Raw genomic sequence first — 16,940 nt, 5'->3', positions numbered from 1 at the left:
ACTGAAGATTTATCAAAGCCTAACTGACTTGGGGAAAGAGAAATACCCAATGCTAGCCAGCTTTTCTCATTCCTTGTGGAAAAGGGAAGTACCCAACTGTAGTCCACACTAACCATTATGCCCCATTAAAAGAGGATGAGAGAGAACTGAGCCCCACCTGTGAAGTTCACAGCCCAGAGGCACAGGCTCACTAAAAGACTGAGCCCTAACCATAGGACTGTAAAACACTTTCCTTCCCCCTGGCCACATTACTAAAGACCTACGTAAAACAGATATTTTTACCTAGTACATCATATCTGGCTATCAGGAAAAATTACAAGGAATACCAAAAGGCAAAAGCACAATTTGAAGAGACAGGGTAAGCTTAAGTGCCAGTCATGGCAGCAATGTTGGAATTATCTGACTGGGAATTTAGAACAACTATGATCAATATGCTAAGGTCTCTAATGGATAAAGTAGACAGCATGCAAGAACAGATGGGCAATGTAAGAGGAGAGATGGAAACCCTAGGAAAGAACCCAAAATAAATGCTTGACATCAAAAACACAGTAATGGAAATGAGGAACGCCTTTGATGATCTTGTTAGTGGATTGAGTATGGCTGAGGAAATAATCTCTCAACTAGATGATATATGAATAGAAATCTCTAATACTGAAGGCAAAGAGAACAAGATTGAAAACAAACAAAGCAAAACAATAAACATAATATCCAAGAACTGTGAGAATACTACAAAAGGCATAACACACGTGTAATAAAAATACCAGGAGAAGAAAGAAGGAGAAGAAATGAACAAAAGAAATACTTGAAAGAATGGCTGGGAATTTACCCAAATTAATGTCAGAGACCAAACTACAGATCCAGGAAACTCAGAGAACAAGTGAAATAAATGCAGAAAAACAAACAAAAACCCTACATCTAAGCATATGAGGTCAGGCAATTAAGTTCACAAAATCATCTTAGAAAAAGTGCTACATACTTCATTGCTGAATATCACTATGGTCACCTTGGAAGTACACCCCTTGGGAGGCTATGCACCGACGCCAGCATCTAGTCTACCCTTCAAAACAATTTTGGAACTCTTTTTCTGGAATGGCCATCAGAACTGTCATTGTATTACCCTTGATGTCCTGAATGTCATCAAAATGTCTTCCTTTCAATATTTCCTGTACTTTGGGCAAAGAAAAAAGTCATTGGGGGCCAGGTCAGGTGAGTAGGGAGGGTGTTCCAATACAGTTATTTGTTTACTGGTTAAAAGCTCCCTCACAGACAGTGCCGTGTGAGCTTTTGCATTGTTGTGATGCAAGAGGCGTGAATTGTTGGTGAAAAGTTCAGGTCATCTACCTTTTCCAAGCAGCCTTTTCAGCACTTCCAAATAATAAACTTGGTTAACTGTTTTTCCAGTTGGTACAAATTGAAAATAAATAATCTGGGCTGGCCGAGTGGCACGTTGGTTAAAAACTGGCTTGGGATGCCAGAGGGCCCCGGTTCAGATCCCACATATGAGGGCCAGTGACACTGCCCTCTACAGCTAAGATGCTGAACAACAGCTCAACCTGGAGCTGGGCAACGGTGTAGGCTGCAGCCCCTTCTGCAGTGGGCTGCCCTAAGCTATCCTGTGTGGCAGGCAGCCAGCGTGAGCTGCTGTAAGCAGCCGTCCAGAGGCTGGCAACCGATCTGACTCATCCAGGAAGAGTGCAATGATAATACCGACATGGGCCAGTGAAGCGACATCCTCCATAACTAGACTGAAGAACAAAAGGAGAGCAACTTGTCTGTTCCCCTTCTCTGATTGCCCAGCGCTGTTCCCCTCCCCCAATTCCCCAATAAAACCTTTTAAAAAAAAAAGAAAGAAAGAAAATGAATAATCCCTCTGATGTAAAAAAAAAAACACACACAAAAAACAGCAGCATTGTGGCAACAAGTCTGTAAACTTAATTGTCAGATCTCATATTATTATAAAGCTACAGAAAAATCAGATAAACAAAAATTTCTAAAAAATGCCATAGAGAAAAAAAAACCTTATCTGTAAAGAAACAAACATAAGAATTACATCTCAGTTTTCAAAAAAAGTGCAGGTCAGAAGAGAGCGGTGTGAAATATTTAAAGTGTAGAGAGAAAAACAACAAAAACAAAACCAAAAACACCAACCTAGAATTCTGTAACCCTGCAAAATTATCCTTCAAAAGTGGAAGAGAAATAAAGACTTTCTCAGACTGACAAACATCGAGGGGATTTGTTGACAGTAGACATGCATTGCATAAAATGTAAGATGTTCTTTAGAGCGAAGACAAACAATATATAGGTCAGAAACTGAGATCTACATAAAAAAGGAAGAATATTTAAGAAAGAATAAGTGAAGGTAAAGTAAAAACTTTTATTTTTTTATTCTTAATGAATCTAATAGATAAGTTTGTTCAAAATAATAGCAATAATGTATTCCTTTGTATATGCTTATGTATATATCTTGCACATATATGCTTATATATAAGTGAAATAACTACTCATATCTGTATGTGACTTCATAACATCTATGCTTATTTATAAGTATTCATATATATTTGTATGCATATATGTGTGTGTGTATATATATATATATGTATATGTAAAATAAATGACAGTATGATACAGGAAACGGAAGGATAAATTAGGACTATTTTGTTGTTACAAGGTGATCACACTACTTAAAAAAGTTTTTTTGGTTGCTTATTTTTTGTTTTAGTTTAAAAATATCTTATAGCCAGTGATTGAAAACTTCATGAGCTGGTAATCCCATTTGAGTGAAAGTTTAGAAGATAAAATATAGTGACAAATTTATATTCCAACAGTTAAATATTATAATATGAAATTGACCCAAAATAAAGATGCTGTGATATTTCAATACATAAAGAATGAAGTTAATAATTTAACAAATGGTGTTAAACCATACATACAGTAAAATACTACTGAGCAATAAAAAGGAATAGCTATCCATACCCACTACTTGATGGATCTCAATTTAATTATGCCTAGCAATAAAAGGCAATTTAAACTGTTACCTGCCATATAATTCCATTTATGTACAATCTTGCAATGACAACTCATAGAGATAGAGGACAGCTTAGTTGTTTCCAGGGCTTAGGGTGGGGGGAAGGAGGGAGATGGCTATCACAAAAATGAGTAGCACAAGGGGTCACTGTGATAGAACTATTCTATACATTAACCGTGACAATTGTGATAGAAATCTACATTATGAAATCACATCGAACTGAATACACACAGCCTGTAAAGCTAGTCAAGCCTGAATAAGATTGGTGGATTTTATTAATGTATTTTTGTGATACATATTTGTCGTGATATTGTACTATAGCTATGTCAGATATTACCATTGTTGGGAACTCGATGAAGTGTACATGGAGTTTCTCTGTATTATTTCTTACAACTGCATGTTCAATCTACAATTATTTCAAATAAAATCATTTTTAGAATCAACAGGCAAGACAAAGAATGTCTGTAAAACTGTCAAAATTATGAAACCCAAATTCTAAAAGTGAAAAATAAATTCATTAAAACACTCTTTAGATTGATTACAAGTTCTGGATATGAATCTAATTACTGCTCTTCCTGTAAGCCATATCAAAAACATTTAAATAGAAAAAAAATAAACAAACTCTCAACTTACATACTAATTAAAACTATGTGGCAGAAAATATTATGAGATTTTCTGCTAATAACTAGTCCAATAAATCCAATTTGTTCAAGTAATTTCTAAAATGAAATCACAGCATGCATATAAAAATATATAAAGAAAATAAATTAAAAATGACCATCAAATCCTCTCAACAGAAAAAAAAACACATAAAATTCATCCTGAGATACAGGAATATTGTACTACAACAATCCAACATGAATTTGAAAAATTAATGAAGCAATTACAGTTATGATGAAACAAAGCAAATACAGAAACTCAGCTAGGCAAACAACAAGAGGTTGTGTCTAGAAACGGTGTAAAACGAAAATTGCAAGAATTTAGGAAAGAGATTGAAGGGAAAAATTATTTCAGATATAAAAATTAAATTACAAGACTATAAGAGAGAGTAGACCCTATTAAATCTCATTAGGTAGTACAGAGTATAGAATGAGAAAACAAATAAAATGAAAAATAGAGGAATACTTTAAAAGATTCAGATAGAATATAACTGTACAGATACTTACGGTGCTTTCCCCATTCTGCTTGTGCCTTAGCAGTTCAGTGCACTCTGGGCCCTCTTTTAAGTACCAGTATCTCTCTCTTCCTGGAAACCTTTTTTTTTTTTTTTAATTGGCTTCTGAAGACTTCTTTGCTTGGGCATATCGTAAACTGAGTGTGCAAGAAAATATAACCCCTGGACAGCAGATTTTGACCAATACTTGACAGCAGTTACCCAGCTTTCTTGCTCCTCCACTGGCATAATTCTTTTTTTTTTTTCATTGGGGAATTGGGGGATTGGGACAGCGCTGGGGAATTGGGGGAAGGGAAACAGACAAGTTGCTGTCCTTTTGTTCTTCAGTCTAGTTGTGGAGGATGTTGCTTCACTGGCCCAAGTTGACACCATCATTGCGCTCTTCCTGGGTGAGGCAGATCATTCACAGACTTCTGGATGGCCGCTCACAGCGGCTGCTGGCTGCCAGCCACTCACAGTAGCACATGGCTAACCACTGCCACAGGGGCTGCAGCCTACGCCGTTGCGGGCGACTCACGGCAGACCAGCTCCAGGTTGAGCTGTTGTTCACCATCTTAGCTGTAGAGGGCAGTGTCACTGACCCTCATATGTGGGATACAAACTGGGGCCCTCTGGTGTCCCAAGCCAGCTCTTAACCAATGTGCCACTCGGCCGGCCCTGGCATAATTCTTAAGCTCATGTATTTCTCTGGTTCTTCAGTGGACTAAGTTAATGCTGCCCATGATGACAACTGGGTAATATGATACCCTCTATTACCTCACTGTCTTTTTCTGTTTTTCATCCTCTTTCCCAAAACACTTTTTTTTGGAACCATTTCCCATTAAAACTATTTGCATCAAATCCTACTTGTTCAAGGTTCTGCATCTAGCAAAACCCAAACTAGGACAGATATTAACAGTTGTAGATTTTGGAAGCAGTTTTTCAGGATAAGATTTGGGAATTGAACAACTTATTATCCAGATGGCAACACGGATGACATTGCTGGTGGTAAGTGGATAGTGATAACCTTTGGTGGGCTGAAGCATCATAAGTACTGCAACTCTCACATGTGATTAATGAGATTTAACTCCTGTGGAAAGCAATCCATGATTTCTGCAATATCTCTTGCAATGGAGAAATATGGGGGCAATGGTAATTATCAGAAATGTGGAGTTGGTTATTTGTTATTAAGTCCCATTGAAGCACTGATAGAAGAAAATAGTATGCTCAGATCACACAGCTATTAACTCAAACATACTGTGAAAGAACCTCTGTCAAATTATAAAGAGATCCTGCTCTCCTAAATCAAAAGCAAGACTGGGGTAGGCCGAGTGGCACATTGGTTATGAGTTGGTTTGGGATGCCAGCTCTGAGCAGCAGGGCCCCAGTTCAGATCCCACATTAGGGCCATTGACATGGCCCTCTACAGCTAAGATGGTGAACAACAGCTTGACCTGGAGCTGGGCTGCTGTGAGTCACCGACAACGGTGTAGACTGCAGTGGGGCTTCAGTGGGCTGCCATAAGCTACCGTGAGCAGCCAGCAGCCAGCGTGAGCTGCAGTGAGTGACTGTCCAGTGACCAGAAACTGATCTGCCTCACTCTGGAAGAGTGCAATGATAATACCAACATGGGCCAGTGAAGTGACGTCCTCCACAATTAGACTGAAGAACAAAAGGACAGCAACTTGTCTGTTCCTCTCCCCCGATTCCCCAATGCTGTTCCCCTCCCCCAATAAAATATTTTTAAAAAAGCAAAAAAAAGCAAGTCTGTCCTCAAATTCATGCTAAAGCCCTAATTGTGAGAAGAGAAGTACTTTAAATAAGGATGTATATAGAGCACTGGAAGGCTCTGAGGCTCTTTATTCCAGACAATGATATGAATGGAGTAGGACCTTGAGATCTGGGTTAAGGATACCTGCATTGGCCTACTTGAGAACTGAATCCCCAGATTTTTCTGGAACTTCTGAGCATACAGAAGTAGTCTGGTAACATGCTCTTGACTATTACCGAGCAAACACTTTTACATGATGTCTTGCAAGATATGCTTGCCCTATTCAAGGTCTGAAATAAGTGCCTCTAATTGCTTCTAGATAAATAAGTAGGACCAAATTTCAACATGGAATAACTAGAGGAGAACTGTCTGTGATCCAGGAGGTAACAGACTAATCATGAAAGGAACTGAAATAAGTGGCTAATGACTACTGGAAGGGACTACAGTAACACACATGGAAAATGACTTTGAATGTGGTAGACCATAAGGATGGAATATAAGACTGAATAAACAGAAGTTTAGTGTCAGTGGAGCCCTTTCCCACTCTTCAGTATTTAATGATGGCCTAATTAGATTCTGTCACTGTTTTGACAAAGTATTGAGGAATATTCTCAGAAATACAAGTATGGTAGAACAGAGTTATTAATGACATTAAGACTTAGAAAACCCAACTCACTGTATTTTTTAGGAGGACCCGGGGAACCCTCCCTTCACCAAAGCAATAAAGAATGCACTAGTGCAAGGAGCACTAATATCACTGAGAGAGTTTCAGTAGTGGTATTCCTCCGTAGGCCAGAGCTGATTGTAGGGAAATCTGTAGAACTTGATACTGTCAGTGTAAAGATAGGGCTCTGGAGTGGCAGGGAGCTATTGGCTGCACACAACCATCAGAGATAAGGTGGGTATTATTAGTGTAAAGAACTTGGCAGGAATTCCGTACAGCATCTTCTACCATTAAGTCCTCTAACACCACAGACTTGTTTGAACCATATAGCCTAAGCAGCAGGCTACTGATATCAGAGCTTGTGCTTGTTTTATTTAATGCTATGTTTTGATCCAGCTGCCACTGAAGTCTGACAGCTTTCTAAATCATCCAACGAATAAGCTGAAGTAATGTTCCCTTCTGTGGGGTGGCACCATCTTTAAAACTCAAGCAGGCCAACAAAGTCATGTGCTTCTTTCTTGGTGGTAGGAGTTAGAAGACATAATAGCTTGTTCTTTGAGAGGAAGACCTAGTGGTGACTCCACTGGGTACACTCTGGGATTAGAGTGCTATCCTAGAGGTGGTATATTCTTCAAACTAATTAAATGGTGCTATATCCCTGATCAGTGGGGTGCTGTGTTAGCAACCAAGGAATAGAAAGAAAAGAGTTCTTGATCATCATCCCTCCCTATGATTCATCTGAGAAATATGAGTTGCTCTTGTCATAACTTTTGGCTCTGATGAGCTAGAGTTCCTGGTTCTCAGAAAGGGATAATGTTTCTATCAGAAGATGTGGTAAGGGGTTCCACTAAACTTAAACCTAAAGCCATTTTCCAGTCATGTTTTGCTTCTCATACCAGTGGGCAAAGGGGCAAAGAAAGGCGTTACTATGCTTGCAAGTGTTATGGACCTTGGTTATCACTTGAGGAATAGGACTGCTGCTGCCCAGTGAGGGCAGAGAGAAGTATGATATTCAGAAGATTCAGTGATATGCCTGCTGGTGCTTTCATGACAAATATTAACTTCTGATCTGTTTAAAAATGTATACAAGTCTTCCAAATAGGTAGTTATTAAAGGATAGAACAAAAACTGGCACAGGTCACTATGTATAGATTACTAACAAGTACACATCAATTAAGATGCATCCAGCTGCAGGTAACAGAATCATCTCAGTAGTACTGGCTTAAGCAATGGAGTGATTATGCCTTTTCTATAACAAAAGCCTAGAGGTAGGCAGTACCAGGGTTGTCTTAATAACTCAATAATATCATGTCACTGCAATTACATCTACATTTTTTAATCACCTTTTATCCCCTGTTAATTACAATATAGCCACTTGGGTCCATCACCACATCCTTATTCTAGCACATGAAGCAACAGAGAAGAGGCAGAGTCTAAAGTCTTCCTCAATGTGAGGTATCATCTTTATACTGCATCACCTCAGCAGACTTTCCTATCTATCCTATTGGCCAGAGAGGTGCCAATAAGACATACTGCACATACATTTCATTTTCAAACTGGATCACATCCTAAGATTGAGTGCCCAAGTAATTCCTGGCTTTGAGTTTGAACACCCAAAAAATATCTCTTTGGCAGTTTCAATAAAGATGGCCAAAATTAAGAAACATAAAATTAGTCTCTCATTCATTCAGAAATATTTTTCAATATGATTATATACCGATAGAAAAATTGTAATACTGATGGTAATATCAACAGTTTAGTAATACAAATTTTAAATGAAATGAAGCTAAAAAAGATAAGATGTTCATAGGCAAAAGAAGTTAAACATAGTTTTTCTAATGGATCTCTTTGGTTTATTTATAAATCAGGCAATGAAACTGTCATTATATTAGCTAAACATCATCATTTGTAAGTAGCACGTGGTTATGAGCCCTGATTATCAAATATTATTAGATCTTTAAAGATAAAATTATGCACATATCTGTAATTTATGCAGAACAAATATCAAAATAAACCTATAATGAATGTTTACAGCATCATCATATTTGATTTATTTAATATACACTTAAAATGAAAGCATTTTAATTGCTTCTTCAAGCAGATTAGCTCTTCAAACAAATGGATGAAATCTTAAGATTTTATTTATACATACACTTTTTTGTGTAATTAAGACAACCCCTTTATGAAATTCCTTACAATAGTTTCTGCAATGTCAAAGCAACAGTCATTTGTTTATAATGTAAAGCTTCTAACATAAGTATTTTCACAAATTTACTCTACACATTAGAAAAAAATAGCTATCAGCAGCTCTTTGAATCCACATCTGTTTCACTTCAAAATACATGGTCTGGTTATTGCACGAACCTACACAGAATAGTAGATTGCCATCAAGTTAAAACGAATCCTAAATATTGAGATAAAGACTATTTATAATATATTACCTTATAAGCATTGATGGGAATTTATAAAAGATTACAATGATTCAGTCAGTTTGTTCACTTAATGACTATGTAGGGCATAAGTGGGTATTGTGGTATAGATGACAATAAGTAATGCACCATCTAAAATATATAATTTTTCACCATAATATGTAGTTGTAGGTAGAGTTGTATCATTTCTCATGGAAACTAGAGATTCTCTGACTTTTCTGAAAATATATGTCTCCTCATTTCACTGAACCTATGTTCATGATAAAGCACTGTATTTCTAAACTGCTGGTATCAGATTTTTTAAAAATTCAGAATATGATTTTAAAACCAACTTAAATGCTGTTTAGATATAGCTGAAGTATTATTTCCTATGGAGATGGCCCTCCATGTGGTGTCTGCCCAACACAATATTATAAAAGAGGAAATTCATGTTGCTTCAAAACTGTCAGAGTTCTCGAGATGACCAAGATGGTACCCAGGTTTTGTGAAATTTGGAAGTCTGGTGATTTCCCTTTGGAAATTTTCAGCCTCTCAGTTTATAGTTCCCTTGAAAGCTATCTTTGCACATCTTCTATTTTTCTTTGCATACCAAAATCTTAACCACCCTTAGAGGTACAATACCATTCCTGGTGGATGAGTCTACACTGACATATCACTTTTGAAAATTTATACATGACTTATTTTCCACTTAATTTACTTGCTATTTGCTGATTCACATACACCCAAGGGAGTTGTTCCACGGCTTAAAGACCCTGAGAGAAAACTCTGATAGAGCAGAACTGACTTCTGTCATTATTGGGATTTGTCTATCCACAAAAGATAGAGGACGTAACCCCATGATATGAGAAGTAAAGACAAGGATCTGGAAAGAGATAAAATAATGATTGCACTATGATTTTCCTTTATAATTGCTGAGTCAAGCTTTTCTCACTTAGATTTATAGCGGCAAATAATCACTCTGCCTAATGAGGAAATGTCTATGTTTAGATTATGTCTGAACTTTCTTTCTGGATGATTCACAACAAAATATTAAGATAATCTGAAGTTAGGCATATACTGTTGACACAATTTGAGTAGGCAGTTAAATCTTTTGAGGCATGAAAAAAAAATCAACCATTTTAATTACATCACCCACACAAATATTTAAAATATCAAAAGTACTATGTGAGAACTTCTGGTTTCAAGGTGAAAACTAAATGAATCTCATCTCCAATAAATTTTAATAAAAAAATTAACATTTGTGATAATGTTACCATTAAGTTTTTCTGTCTCATTAGATTTTAAATGATTTATGAACAGAAATTATATTTTCTCATTATTAGATGTCCCACCAGAAAAACAGTAAATGTGCTTTGTAGAAAATAGAAAATAAATATTCACTGAATTTTCTTTTTTTCAATGAAATCCCTACACAATCTTTACTTTTTTTGGATTTCCTAAATTTTTATATGCTTTATACTGCATTTAATGTGCTGCTGATGAAAATTGTTTAGTTAATGAATTAATTTTATCCAATTTTACATTATGTAAACTATTGCTTTCTCAAAATAATATAGACATAATGTCTTTATTATTATTTGCAACTGCACATCAAGTTACAATGTATTGATAGTTTGTTCTTTACAAATTGTTAAATGCTCAGCTACTTTGCATTTGTAACATTATGACTGAACATTTAAACATTTAAATAATGTCAATATTCACATTTCATTTCAAGAGCTATGTTGTCTCTCAAATAATGCAACCTCTGCAATAAATGCAATCACACAAATGCATCCACAGTAAATTTTTTATAGTCAAACAGGATAACAAATTAAGTTTAAAGTTATCTAAAATAAGATTTTTTTCCAAATAATTAAAACAATCACTTTAGTGGGAACCTAATTAAAATGATTATTTAAAATCAAAATAAAACACTCCCACTTAAATTTAATTATTATTCTGCTGTTTTTCTCCCTGAAGATATTGTGCTATGAAGGTTTCAATTGATTAATCCTTATTTAATTCACAACATATTTGGTTATTGCTTAAATAGATCTTATTTAAAATAATTACCATGGTAATTTTTAAGAAAAATGGTTAAACTTAGAAAACCACAAAGTTAAAATAGAGTAAACCAAAAAAGACTCTGGAATCTATCTAAAAGAAGACATTCCCATCCCCAGATTTTCTGTTAGTTAATTTTAGTTTGCTGAGATATCAAACATTTTCTTCCAAATTTAGTTATATTTTGCTTACTGTTTTTGTTATGTGCAAAAACCATCATATGCCTATTTATTTAATATTCTGTTCAATGATGTACTATTTAATGATCCAGAGTATTACTCCCATTCCATCATAAGTTTTTCAAAACTTTAAAAGGCACAATTAAAGAATCATTAAAAATAAGCACAAATAAACAAATACAAGTAAATCAGGAACTCAGGAAAGCAGAAAGTGGGAAAAGCAGAGATAAAAATATGATGCATAGAAAATACATGATAATATTAGAAATAACTCAAAACATAAGAATAATAAGATAAATGTGAATTGATTAAACAAAATGAGATTAATTTAAAGAGTAAAAATGAAAATATACAGGGAGATACTCTATATATTTATAAGTGAAGTCATAAGTATAAAGTAACCATGTGTTATAGAGAGAATTATAAAGCAACTTATGAAATTTAGAGATTACAAAGCAATAGGAATATCACATATCAAAATCTGTGAGATACAATTAGAGTGATAATTATAGAATTTTTTTTTTACTCCATTATTCCTGTTGGTAGAGAGAAAACCCAGAGGGAGCTGAGCGCAAACACAAGGTGCTCCAAAAAGGCCCCATCCAGGTGACATTTTACATACTTGTAGTGAATTTAGGAGGTAGACAATTGTGCCTAACTTGTCATGTAACACTGAAAACTTGTAGTGATGGGGCCAGAAATGGGCTGAGCGGTTACATTAATAACAAGAAGAGCACCATGTAATCAAAAGTTAGTCAAAATGAGGAATTTGCATTATACCACCTGTTTCTGCTGAAAATCCTCTCAACAGCTCAGCCTGCTGAGTGAACACATTGCTAAGCTGTCAGGGCAGTAACAGGACAAGATAGGCCATAGGAAACAGGGTGTGGTCCTCTCCTACATTAAAGGAATTTATTTTTTTTTAATATGTAAAAATGACTAAAAATAAAAGACCTAAGGATTCCACCCAAGAAACTATACCATAGGTAAGGTAAGCCCAAGGTAAGCAGAATAAAGGAACAACAAAACCAAAATTGATTAAAAAAAAATTAGAATATGATAGTTGAAGTATTCTGTAGGAGTATGCTGCTAAAAAAAACCTAGAAAATTAGAAATCACAGATGAAATGTAATTTTAGTAAGAAGTGTTGTTTAACTTGTGTGGCTGAGCTTGATCTCTCGCTCTCCTCTGTCTCTCTCTCCACACCATACACACACACATACACACACATTTTGTGTGTGTGCGTGTGTGAATTTAACACAATTATTAATGAATAGCATTGTCATATGTTTATTTAAAAAAAAAAACAGCGAAACACCCTCCTAAGCACAGAAAGGAACCATGCTTGCATATATTCATATTGCACTTCTCTATATTTTATTAGCCACAGCTTTGATGACTACTTACTTAAGAAAGTCATTTCTGTGTAGTGATTTGACCTGCAAGTTCCTATGTTTTAGGTACTGGGAGTGAAGTTATGCCCCACGCGAGTGGTCAGAATGTCCAGGTAATAGAAAACATCAAGTCAGTAGACCAAAGTGCAGAGGTAACTCTTAAATCTCATTAAAGACAATGTAAGAATCTTTGGCCAATGAGCAAGTGGCTCATAAACAGTCTGTATAAATGAATAGTTAGCTCTACACTGTTTTTCATGAATCCTCCCAGATATTCAAAAGAGAAGTAAAAGTAAGTTTTTGTAGATTTATAAATTAAGGGGGAAAAAGCCCGCTTTAATTCGTATCCTAATATTTCACTTGCCTACTTTGCTAAAATGAGTACTAGAATGGAAGTAAAATGGATAAGACTGATGTAGCTCTACAGAGGGAAAGAAACCAGCAACAAGGCTGCCTTCAAACGCCTACTATCTTCCCGTCTCCAACCATCTGTCTCTCTAAGTCTCTTTCTGCCCCTCTCCCTCTCAGTATATAAACACATGTGCACACAGACATCCAGAGGCCGACGCAGGTTTATTTGTCAGACCTAAAGTTTTCCAACCTGCTATGTCCCAGGCTGTCAAATTACAAAATGAAGCAGGAGGCCTGGGAAGAGGCCTGTGCAAGGGAAGCTGTGTGAGCATCATGGAAATCTGCTTTTAGTTTCCAATGGAGTGTCTTGTTTTCTTCTTGCTCTGTTTATCTACTCTTTCTATCACATATCAATGTAATCCAATTATTCATCGTATAATTGCTTCTATGTCTAACAATGTCTCATTTTATTTCTTTGATATTTCCATCTCCTGAAAAGCTTTTATATTTTGCAATTTTTTAATGAAAAATTTGGGAATCATAATACAATGATATTTCAGCAAGGGAAGATCATTTTGTTATTCTAATTTATGTGTTTTTTTAAATTTTTCTTTATATAAATGGTATCTAGTATTGTTTTTTGAGTCTTTAACACATTTGTTTCCAAGCATTCTGACTAATATAATTTCTTAGTAATAGCAGTATGTGGGTTATTTTTTTTATAATTTTATACCTGAGACTACTAGACAAATGTATCATTTAATCTTCTCTGAACAGCATATTTTCATAGTCCATTAAAGCCAGTCATTATTATTGTGGAAATAATTCAAACCAGATTCTAATAAAGGCATTATTAGATTCCTTAATATTTTCTTAGAAACTATAAAAAGTGGTGTGTTTTAGTTGTTTTAATTCACTGAGTAGTTGCTCAGTTTATTTTTATTAGTCCTTATATTTAAAAAATCCTGGGCCGGCCGAGTGGCGCGATGGTTAAGAACTCGCTTGGGATGCCAGAGGGCCCCAGTTCGGATCCCACATATGAGGGCCAGTGACACTGCCCTCTACAGCTAAGATGCTGAACAACAGCTCAACCTGGAGATGGGCTGCCGTGAGTCGCTGGTGACGGCGTGGGCTGCAGTCCCTGTGGCAGTGGATTGCCATGGGCTACCGTGTGTGGCCAGCAGCCAGCGTGAGCGGCCAGCAGCCGCAGTGAGCGGCCGTCCAGAAGCCGGCGACTGATCTGCCTTGCCAGAGAAGAGCACAATGATGGTGCCAACTTGGGCCAGTGAAGCAACATCCTCCACAACTAGATTGAAGAACAAAACGACAGCAACTTGTCTGTTCCCCTTTCCCCAATTCCCCAGCACTGTTCCCATCCCCCCAATTCCCCAATTAAAAAAAAATAACAAAAAAAACAGAAGCTTCTGTTTAAAAATAAATAAATAAATAAATAAATAAATAAAAAATCCTATAATAATACAAATTATTTTAAATAAATAACATTGTTAATAACTAAGCCTTGATGTTGAAAGAAATCTTCATTGGGAATATAAACACATGAATTCTATAATAGCTTTATGTTCTATATTTCAAAATAAATACTTTACATTTTCTCTTTTACTTTGGGCATAATTATAAGGGGATTAATTTTCCAAACATAATCTGACCATTTGATGTAACTTTTTAAATTGCTGCAGTTCCAGTTTTGAAGCTTACTTGATTTATAATGGTATTTTGATAATGTTGGCTGTTGAACTTGGGTACATGAAAGATTTTGCTTTTACTCAAAAGATATTTTAAACCAGACAATTTAATTTCTTCAGGAATTGATTTACAGAAAACTAACCTAAACCATATTTCTGTTTGAGTCATGTTTTATATAAATTAGGTGCTTTGCAAATATGCAGATTAGGTTTAAAGTTTTGTATCTGATCACCTCAACTGAACTTACTTTAGATCTGTTTTTGTTACACCTCTACCACATACTCATGTCCATATTTTTATTATTGTTGAAACTGTTTTATTTTATTCCATAAATGCATTTTTTATGTTTCATGCTATTTCTTCTCAACCTCCATTTCAACTTGTTAATAAATGTGTATTATTCATCTCATCAGTCCTTTTCAGTAGTAGAAAATCAGAATCTATAAGAACTGTCATAAATAAACACATTTTATATATTTCTGAATATAACTTGGTAATATAAAATATTTTTTCTTTTCTACTTCTGAGTGCATGAGCTTAAAATTTTATGAGAGCCTAGCTGTGAGCTTTTCACTTACTAGGTTCTTATATACCCAGAGAAAAAACTATGGAAGATTTTACATTTTTTCTGAAAACCTTAAGCAATAAGTGAATTCTTGGGATTAATATAAGTTTACCTGTAGCATAAAAGAAACAATGAATTACTTGTGCAGATCACTTTGCCAGCATCACTACTGCTGTATAAAAATTGATCTTTTGGCCTCATCTTCTTGACTCAAGCTTTCAGGTGATATATTTCATTCTTATATAAGAAGTATAAGAGAAAGGTGGAATTTAATTCACTTCATTTCAGGTGCTTTATTAGAAATTTGCCGAATCTGCTTTAAGTGACACCTATTACTAATCTCTTTATCTTTCACTCCTAACTTCCCAAAGAAAGACCCATAACAAACCGGAAAAAGATAGACACCACCAGCACCACTGCAAATAAAAACTGAAGTCTCCTTATTGCCAGAATCTGAGAGGCATTTTCAATATTTCTAAGACCTTTGAAGTGATATTGAGAATCGCAATTAATGCCTCAAAGCTGTTTTCTAACACTGAGCAAAATCTCTGGAGAGAAAAGAAATCCAGAAGATAAATCATCCTTTCTCCATTTCAGTATCTTACCAGTTGTTCTTCTAAAACGAATATTGCTGCTCAAGGCTGCCTGAGCGTGGTTTCCTCTGTCCTAAAATTACTTTTTGATTGTTGTTAGAGACTCTAATTCAGAGAATAATAAGCCAGAAATAGAGGGGCATTGGTATTGGTGCTAAAACTGCACTTTACACGCATATTGCATGATGTGATTTGTGCTGTCCCTCTATCATCATATGCAATAATAGATACTCTGTACACTGTTTGGCATTATATAAAAATTATCTTATTCCATGTCCAGTCTTTTGAGGCAGCCATTCTTATTTCTTTATTTTAAAGAAGAGTCAATGAAGGCTTAGAGAATTCAAGCAAACTTACTAAGTTTACATAGTTAACAAATGGCAATACCACACCTTAGAGCAATGTATGAATTAGTGAAGCCAACATGTTGATAACTATTGTAGTTGTTTGAAATAGTTTATGATATTTAAGTATTAATAAGCAGAAAGCATGAAAAAATATTCTCCTAAAAAGAAGGTAACATTAATGTGATAGTTTATATACATATATATATATATATGACATATGTATATGTCAAAAAATGTATACACATTTTAACAAAGGGAAAAATTATTAAAATTGTAATATTCACTATATCCCAATAACAAAAGATGAATACAAGTCACGTTTGACTTCCGCAATTACAAAAAGTGCTCAAAGCAGTTACCATCAGTTTAATTTTAATACAGTTTTTTTCTTTTTAAAAATATGTATACATTTTTTTGCACTCTCTGAATGCCTACACACACACACACACACACACACACACTCAATGCTATACCAAATATATCTAGGCTATAAATAAATTAAAGAATTCAAAGAATTTGAAATGAAGGAAAAGATGTTATGTGTCATAAAATTGTTTTGAGAGCCAGCCGAGTGGCGTGTTGGTTAAGAACTGGCTTGGGATGCCAGAGCGTCCCAGTTCGGATCCCAAATATGAGGGCCAGTGACACTGACCTCTACAGCTAAGATGCTGAACAACAGCTCGACCTGGAGCTGGGCTGCCGTGAGTCGCCAGCGACGG

The sequence above is a fragment of the Hipposideros armiger genome, unplaced genomic scaffold (assembly GCF_001890085.2).
Source record: "Hipposideros armiger isolate ML-2016 unplaced genomic scaffold, ASM189008v1 scaffold_353, whole genome shotgun sequence".
In the NCBI taxonomy this organism is placed as follows: domain Eukaryota; kingdom Metazoa; phylum Chordata; class Mammalia; order Chiroptera; family Hipposideridae; genus Hipposideros; species Hipposideros armiger.
The sequence above is the reverse complement of the archived record's forward strand: the minus strand, read 5'-3'. Positions refer to the sequence as shown.